The sequence below is a fragment of the Dipodomys merriami genome, unplaced genomic scaffold (assembly GCF_024711535.1).
Source record: "Dipodomys merriami isolate MVZ:Mamm:240054 unplaced genomic scaffold, mDipMer1.0.p SCAF_347, whole genome shotgun sequence".
Taxonomy (NCBI): domain Eukaryota; kingdom Metazoa; phylum Chordata; class Mammalia; order Rodentia; family Heteromyidae; genus Dipodomys; species Dipodomys merriami.
Genome location: NW_027205015.1, coordinates 91083 through 98714, shown reverse-complemented (window position 1 = coordinate 98714; position 7632 = coordinate 91083). Strand labels below are relative to the sequence as shown.

Here is a 7632-nt window from a genome sequence, read left to right as displayed (position 1 = left end):
TTTGTTTCCCCTTCCCATCCCTTCCCAGCCTCCCCCCGGCCCCCCACCCAATCCTCCCCCCCATTAATTTCTTTGTTAACAATATTATATGGGTAAAATAAAATAAACTTTTCCATCTCAGAACATTTTTTAATGTTTTTATTGTAAAAATACTGTATAGCCGGGTTAAAGTTACATGAGCAAGGATATGAGTGCATTTCTTATCAAGCACTGTTAACTCCTCCTTTGTTTTTCCTCTACCATCCCTTCCCCTCCAACTCCACAAGCACACTTTTCATCCCCACACCCCCACACCCCCCAACATATTGTGTTGTGCATCTCATTGTTACAATGGCTCAACTTTTATATCTATTTAAGCATTTTGATTTTTCCCTTTCCTTTCCCAAATTAGAGAAGTGTATATACAGGATGTAGGTGCACCAACATTAAATCCAGTGAAAACAGGGGTTATACTGTGGGGGAGGACCATATAAAAAACAAAAACTAAACACATCGTACATGATAAATATGTTAGTAACAACAGTAAGAAAGAATAAAAAAAAACACTTCTGTCCTTATCTTGGGGTTCATTTAGCTTAACATCATCTTTTCTAGTAATATGCATATAGCTTTTGATCTTTTCTGCTTATCCCAGTTTTCTGCTTATATTATTTATTGCAAGTAAGGGATACCTTGGGGCATATGTTTCTTTGGACTTGGCTTACTTCAGTAAATATAATTTTTTTTCCAAGTCTTTCCATTCCCTAACAATTTGGGCGATGCCATTCTTTCTGATGGAGGCATAGAATTCCAATATATATATATATATATATGTATGTATATATATATACATATATATGTATATATGTATATATACACATTCCAATCTATATTTATAGTTATGTATATAAATATACATATATAAATATATATATACATATATACAAATATATATACATATGTATGTATGTGTAGATAGAAAGAAACATACATACATACATATATACATACACACACACACATACACACACACACACACACACACACACACAAAATTTTCTTGATTCATTCATTTACTGAGGGGCATCGGGGTTGGTTCCATATCTTAGCTATGGTAAATAATGCTACAATAAACATAGCTGTGCTGGTAGTTATAGTATGGTCTTGTTTGATCATTTTTGTGAATGCCCAAAAGTGGGATTGCTGGGTCATAGGGGAGCTCTATGTGGAATCTTTTGAGGAACCGCCATACTTCTTTCCAAGTGGTTGAACAAGTTTTCACGCCCACCAAGAATGGAGTAGGTTCCCTTCTGTCCACATCCCCTCCAGCATCTGTTGTTGTAATAATGTGGAAATCTTCATCAATTTGCATGTCATCCTTGCGTAGGGGTCATGCTAATCTTCTCTATATTTTTCCAATTTTAGTGTATGTGCTGCCAAACTGAGCACAGAACATTTTGGAATTGATTTTTCTAAAGTAGATAATTCAACAAAAAATAAGTTCAAAAGACGTCGTGAAATTTTAGAACCATATATTTCTTAAATAAGCACACATTTAAGAATAAAGTCAAGTTAGATATGTCAAAAACAAAATAATTCCAGATATTTGTTGTTCAAGTGATGTGTAAGGATAGAAATTCATTATTCTATACATGGCATCTGTCATAATGAGCACTGTAGCAAGTGCTAAGTTTTGTTAAAAGTTTTATTGTTTTAAATATGTTTAATATTTGGCATTTGCTTATATATGCCAAAATTAAGACTGTTCGGCAGGTCATAAAACTTTTCCATAAAGTATTTAAGATTTAGGTAGCAGACATATACTACTAAGTATGAACATTTCAGAGTTTTTAGAAACTTTACTATGAGAAGTTACAAAATCTGTGTAAAGAAACAGTGAAGAGTTACGATTTTAACTACACAGTTTCGGTTAAAACTTGAGGGCTTCCTTTTCATGTTAGTGAGGAACAAATGATGATATAAGCCATATACAAATGATGAGATGAGCCATAAAGAAAGAGTAACCTTAGTGGGTAACTTTGAAGGCTACTCGTAGCCTACAAAACTCTTGTGAACATCATAATCTTAGTCAGTTTTAAATGTACAGGAATATGAGTAAATAGTAAAATCTAATATGTAAAACACTTCAAAAACTGGAAACACTGGTGTTTGGTTTTTATTTTATTAACCATTAATATTTAATTATTAGTTTTTTTATTTGTAGCATTGTTTTCCTTTTTGTAATAGAATACAACTTTTCATAACTCATCATCAGGAGGTACTTTGAGAATGTTACTGGGATGTCCACACCATTTTTTATAGGTGCATGTGAATGTACAAAGAGAAAAATTAGAAACAAAATATTGATTTAAAATTTTCTAAAGTAGAAATATGAATCAGAAGTGTTGATCAATGTCTACACCTAAAATCTTAGTCCTAGACTGAAGCAGTGTCTTTACAGAATTGAGGCTACAAATGTGAGAGCTGTGTTTTGTTTAGTTTTTTGGTTTGGTTTTTGTTTTTGTGGGGCTTGAACTCTGGAACCTGAGTGCTGTCCCTCAGCTTTTCAGCTCAAAGATGGTGCTACCACTTGAGCCACTGCACCACTTTTGTCTTTTTCTTCTTATATGTTGCTGACGAATCAAACCCAGGACCTCATGCATGCAAGGCAAACACTCTACCACTGAGCGACCTTCCCAGCTCCTGAAAGACTGTGCTTTAAGAAATAATCTAAACAATATTTGCTTTCTGCTTTGGGTTATATAATGAAATATATGAATATCTTTTTATATTTTTGTCATTTTTATACTTCTTTTTATTGTGAAATACTGTACAGAGGAGTAACAATTACATGGGTAAGATATAATGAGCACATTTCTTATCAAGCATTGTAGCCTCCTCATTTGTTTCCCCTTCCCATCCCTTCGTGTCCTCCCCACTGTCCCCCCAACCAAAGGTGTAAAGTTCTTTTTTCGACATAAAGTATTGTACATCTCATTGTTGAAATGGGTCCTCCTGTATCTCTGTTTTAAGGATTTGTTTTTTTCCCTTCCCCTCCACATACACCAACTTCATATATAGTGAAACCAGGGGTTATACCATAGGGGAGGGACATACAAAGCAATAAAGACATAATTTTATAAATATGTTAGAATCAATCACATGAAAGATCTCTCTCTCTCTTTTCTGTCAGGTGTGGTGCTTGAGCTCTAGGCCTGGCAGCTGTCCCTGAGCAATTCAGCTCAAGGCTCATGCTCTACCACTTGAGCCATAGCTCCACTTGTAGTTTTTTGGTGTTTTTTTTTTTTTTATTGTGATTAAGTGATTACAAAGTTTCCCAATTTTCACGGTATTTTGGGATGATGATGCTCATTTAAAGTCACAAACTCATTCTAACTTTCCTAGAGCAAATTGTCTATCACGGTCTGTAACATATAATGGTGTACACATATACACCATACATGTGATCAGCAGCATGGGGTTATTTAATAGTGGTTCGACCAGAGGAGTGGAAGTTCTTTGTTTCTTTCTTTCTTAAGTCCTTCTGCGCGGGTGATCTGCAGGCAGCCCCCTTTGTCTCTGGGACTCCAGCAGCCCCTGCTGGACTTGTTCGACACCAGTAAGCATTGGGGGAGGAGTCTTCGCACTTCTCTGTTATGAAGTTCTTTTTCTCTCTTTCTTTTTTGTTATTTTCCACCTCCTGTGTTTCTATGGGTGTTCATCTTTTTGTTTTTGTCGGTCTCTTAGGGAGATTAAGCTTAGGAACTCGAACTCTCTTTTTGGTTGGGGAAAGCTGTGGCGTTTCCCTACTGACCCATTGCCATCTTGGTCCCCCCTCCCATTTTCATACTTCTAAATTTATACTAACTTCAGCCACTTTATCCTTTTCAAAGTCATGAAATAGCTCTGAGAATTTGCTTCTGTGAAGATTGTTTTTGCATTTATTTCTTCTGCTCTCTATCCATTCCCTACTCTCCAGTTAGAATAATTTCAAATAGTAAAAATGAAAAAAGAGAAAAAAATCATGGTGAAAAAATAGATGTAGAAAATTCACTGGATTTTTCTGACTACTTCAACCAATGTGAACTATTGGGGAAAACATGTACACCTCATTCCCACTGGTACTCAAAGTCTCTAGTTAGGCAATTCTGATGAAGACAAGGAACTAGATGAAAAAGTGAGGAATGGTATCATTTACTAGAAAAAATGGAGAAGTATCCAAGCAAATTTCTTCATTGGGCTGTTGAAAATAATTGGCTTACTACAGTGCAGGGACTACTTTCCAAAAAGGCCACTCATGTGAATACTAGGGATGATGATGATTATAGCTCTCTTCATCAGGAAGCCTACAGTGGACACTTAGACATTGTCCATGAGTTGTTGGCTCAAGGCAGTTGTTCATGCAATAACTGTGAATGGCTGGACACCCCTGCATAGTGCTTATATGTGGAATAATACCAGAGTGGCTTCTTTCTTACTTCATCATGATGCAGATACCAATGCCCAAACTTAAGAACTCTTGACAACTTTGTATCTTGCTGCTGGGAATAGAAATAACAAAGGTATGCGGGATCTCTTTCTATTGAAATATTATATCAAACCAGGTCAAGAACAACTTGGAAGAAGCTGCATTTGATATTGCCAAAAGGAAAAGTATGTATCACTACCTCTTTGAAGTTGTGGAAGGCTGCAAATATTTTTCTCCTAAGTCATAATGGTATGGTTAAGTTTCTTAAATTTCAAAAATGCCAATCCAACTTTGTGTCCGTACAAAATATTTTCACACAAAAAGCCACATTAATATCTTACTTCAAAAATTCATGGATTCCAGGCTATTCTTCCAAGTGAATTTCCGGACTTTGATGTCAAAATGTATTCAAGATTTGTTTGTATACATCAATAATGATGTCTGCAGAGTTTGTGATTTTTATAATCAGAAATAATTTTAACTTATCTGTTGAAATGAGTAATACAGAAACTAAAGATATTTCTATTTCTTGTCTGAAAAAGGATATTTTAATGTAATCTGTATTCTTTTTGTATAATATCCATAATCTATTTCATTCTCTCCTAGATATAATACTTTTAATTCTACATTTTTTCATAATATATAGGTTCATTAATAAATGTGTCATTTCAGATAGCATTCCATATAGAAACAGTTTAAGATTCCTTTTTTTTCCCTAGGTCCTTATAGTATTTTATTTCTTTGGGATAAAATGAAAATGTTATCTAATTCCAAATGTTTTGTAAAGGTTATGCTATGTAAAGGCTTTTCTAAGGTGATGATTTAAGACACTGATGTCAAACTAACTTTCAATTCAATGAATTACATGTATCGTTACAACTGTATTTTTGTAATCAATTTTTAATAACTGTTTTTCATTTCTTGCATCTGAAGAATGAAAAATATGGAATATTACACAAATTTTCATATCATCCTTGTGCAAGTGCCATGTTAATCTTTGTATTGTAATTTGGGTAGACGTGCTGTTGAAGCATTTAGTATCCTCTAAATTTAAGTAGCTAATGATGCAATCTTTATACAGTCATATATCCTTGGTTGACTATTTGTAACTAGGAAACCTTATTGTTCCTAAAAATGCTATTGATATTACTTCTCTAAAATTCTGTGTATATTGGAAAAAAAACTTATATTGTTTGGTAGATTGCTCACATTTGCAATTTTTTTGTTAATGAGTATTTTAAGTATTTTTCATTTTAGATTTCATCATACTTTGAAGAATTTAAAGCTAGGTCCAAAGGTGATGGCTTTTCAAGTACTTATTTTTCAGCTGAGTTAGTTTGTGGAGCTAATGGATTCAAAGTAAGCCTTGCTTAAGAGATACTTCTAAAGTTCTGCAGCTTAAAAATTCCTAAATGAGATCTTATTGGCACAAATGTCTACCTGACCCTTTATCTTTCTTCCATTTATGAAAGACGAACCAGAATATCTTACCCTGACAGCATAGATTTTCTTACTGGAACAAAATTAATCTTAATTACATGGGATTATAGTGACAGGAACAGTTCAGATAGAAATGTTTAGACTAGAAGGTATTTTATCAAAATATAATTGGTTATTATACCTAATATTTCAAAAGTATCTAAAGCCAAGAAGGTGAAAAAATTGTTCATATGCATGATTAACTAATGTTCTGGCCCGTCTACCATCCAACCAGGCAGCAATTAACACTACTGCCTTTCTATCACCAAATGTTTTCAGAGTTACAAGAGAAGTCTATATGTCTCTCCTCGATATTAGGCCTAAAATTGTTAATGTTTTAATCAAAGAGTTTCCTCTTGCCACTAGGCTGTAAATCTTCAAATGGTAAAGCTTTAGGTCCAACTCTACCAAACACTGAGGTAGAGATAATGAAATAATACTTTAAATACTTTAAATAATTTGATACTCTAACCACAACAGAATATTGCAAAACGTGTGCCTTTTGCTTGCATATAGTTATACATTTTATATTTATATGTGTTGATATTTTATTTCACACAGTGAAACTTACTAGAATTAATTGATAATTTGACAAATAAATAGCTATTTATTCCAATAAATAGTATTGGAATACAAATAATTAGGTTTACAATACATATTAGAAATAAAAATATCAATGCAATATCTTTGGTATAAACTTGTGATACATTCTAAGTGTTCTTGGTCTTCTGAATTCACATTGCAAAAAAAAAAAAAAAAGTTTTCCTCTAATCTATTAGGGATTTTACGCTGCTACTCTGTTTATTGTTTTAAGTCACTGGTCCCAAACTGATTTTCTCCATATTTCTGAAGCATTCGTAATGATTATACCCAAATTTTGCTGATATGATGTCTACAAGGTATTATTCTTCTTCAGGACCCAAGGGTCCTAGGATCCCAGGTCCCAGTTATCCACATCATCAGATAACAAGGGCAAGATTTCTCACCTAGGCCCATGCAACATGCCAACAGAAAGTAATTGAAAATCCATCTCAATTTTTCATTTCCTATAGTATTTCGGGACCCCAATTCCTTACAGCACAGGAATTAGCAGTAAGCAATTGTGAAATGCAAGACAACTTAAAATGAAAGATGAGATCACAATATCTGAGAGAAAGTACAGTAATTACAACTTTAAACTTACAGATGCCCAGCCCCATATGAGTGAACAAGATCACAAATGTCACAAAATTATTTTTAATACCCCTCTCCTAATGATTATTGAAAGATTTCAGTCCAGTATAAGTAGGCCAAAAAATTGTTCTGGGAACGATAGATTCATAATTGGTCTACCAAGGCTAGGAAAACTTGACTTACAGGTCAATTATAATTCAGAAAAACATTAATTGAGAAGATCCTTAATGCTTCAAACTACTGGTACTACAGTAAATCTTGGTTCTGTAGTGTAAAATGCTATCATTCTCAAGCCAATGATAATCTAAATTTAATCTCCTGAAAATATATTCTTTTTCAAAACTTTTTAAAATCACATTCACCGAAATAACATTTGACAAGTAGATGATAATAAGTGACATTACAAGTTTTACAAGTGTAGGGAGCAAGTTACAATAGAGATGAATTATTTACCCAGCACTAATGCCAAACACGTTCAACCATTCATTAAAGTGTAGAAATAGTACCTCCCACCATTTGTTTTGTTCAGTAGG

The 7632-nt window shown here is 33.7% G+C and overlaps 1 non-coding gene and 1 pseudogene across 1 annotated transcript; both read right to left on the bottom strand.

The window, feature by feature from the left end:
• Window positions 1–1321: 1321 nt before the first annotated feature.
• LOC138803737 (U6 spliceosomal RNA) lies at window positions 1322–1428 on the bottom strand. The gene has a single exon (XR_011365030.1). It is a non-coding gene; the product is annotated as a U6 spliceosomal RNA (small nuclear RNA).
• Window positions 1429–5384: 3956 nt separating this feature from the next.
• Window positions 5385–5481, bottom strand: LOC138803733 (U6 spliceosomal RNA; annotated as a pseudogene).
• Between the last annotated feature and the right edge of the window lie 2151 nt (window positions 5482–7632).